We start from the raw sequence: 1,416 nt of genomic DNA, 5'->3' as shown, positions 1-1,416 counted from the left end.
AAAAAAAAAAAAAAAAAAAAAAAAAAAAAAAAAAAAAAAAAAAAAAAAAAAAAAAAAAAAAAAGGGATTGACGCAGAGAATTACCACCGCCCATCCCGAACCATTCACTGAAACACACAGAAATACACGGGCCCGAACCTTCACTTTACACCCTTTTCACCAACACGTTGGAAAGGAGAACTTGTTCAGATGTCTRTGAGCCTAAAGGCTGGGCCGAGCTCTAAAAATAGCTCAGCAACAATCGGCATAATAAACACCGCCCGTCCCCCCCTTCTTGTTGCCTACACACACTCACTGACTTCCCGCCCGCAACACAGCAACGAACCGAACCGAAATTCGCTCTTTGGCGTATTTCAAGACGTGAAACTCCTCTTACCGCTTTCAAGTGAGGTTCGGACCTGGTTCGAATGCAGCCCGGAAAGCGAAAGCGCAGCGTAAACTTCAGCCGGACATTGTTTTTGATGATCCCGACAGAAGAGACAGGATCGCATCCCATAACATCAAAAAGCGACAGAAACACATTCATCCGGATCGGACCCAAACGCACCAGCGAGCTCACCTACCCGGGCCGGGAGGAGGTCCCAAACATGTGTCGTCTCCTCTCTGCTTTTTTATGACTCCATATTACTCCTTGTTGAGGTGGTGCTTTTCTCTTTTTCTCTCAGCGCAGARGGGGCACGAGAAGAATTCATCTCCTGACAGATTCCGCCATACTGGATTTTTGGTTCCAGCCCCAGCGTCACATGGAGGCGCCCCTGCATCTACCAGAGGCGGGGTCAGCACGATGAAACCATCCTGGTCTGTGTTTGGAGGAAAACATTGTGATCAGAGCTGCCTTATCAATCAGGAAAACCACCATTTTATTATTCCATCTCACAGTGTTGTAGTTTCTTTTAGGGTTTATTTTAACAACTTTATACCATAAAAATTACTATTATAGATGGTTTTTGTTAGATTGCAGTTTGTTGTTAGATTTTGACTCTTGTTTGGTGCTGTTTATTGGATTGTATGATAGACGTATGAAGAAAGCAGACATATTAGYAATTTACAATTTTGACATTTAAGTAACAGGAGTCTAAGTAGCATGTGGAAGAACCATACACAGCCACAACAGTCTGACGTCACGATGCTGCTCATACATGTCCCTTTGGATGTTTACCTGCACCTCGACCATCAGAAATATGTATAATTTTCACCAAAAAAAACTGTTACTACCAGTGTTGTATAAAGTACCTCAAAGTGATACTTGAGTAAAAGTACAAGCATCTTATAAAAAATACTTTGGTAAAAGTTAAAGTCGTCTCTAAACATATTACTTGAGTAAAAGTCTTAAAGTACCTGATTTTTTTTGTACTTAAGTATCAAAAGTAAATTTATGACACAAAATCTACTTAAGTATTAAAAGTAAAAGTACTG

At 40.8% G+C, this 1,416-nt stretch overlaps 1 protein-coding gene across 3 annotated transcripts in view; it reads right to left on the bottom strand.

Annotated features, from left to right (window-relative positions):
• The window catches only part of LOC106525721 (histone deacetylase 4), a 122,311-nt gene extending 121,081 nt beyond the window's left edge, over nt 1–1,230 (bottom strand). For 2 of the 3 annotated variants that reach the window (XM_014020049.1, XM_014020047.1), the window contains exon 1: nt 564–1,230. The gene's annotated coding sequence lies outside the window, so the exon portion shown is untranslated. Of the gene's footprint in view, nt 1–559 lie in introns of all 3 variants that reach the window. The other variant, XM_014020046.1, reaches the window with a different exon arrangement.
• Nucleotides 1,231–1,416: the final 186 nt, after the last annotated feature.

This window comes from Austrofundulus limnaeus, unplaced genomic scaffold (assembly GCF_001266775.1).
Source record: "Austrofundulus limnaeus strain Quisiro unplaced genomic scaffold, Austrofundulus_limnaeus-1.0 Scaffold238, whole genome shotgun sequence".
Taxonomy (NCBI): Eukaryota; Metazoa; Chordata; class Actinopteri; order Cyprinodontiformes; family Rivulidae; genus Austrofundulus; species Austrofundulus limnaeus.
The sequence above is the reverse complement of the archived record's forward strand: the minus strand, read 5'-3'. Positions and strand labels throughout refer to the sequence as shown.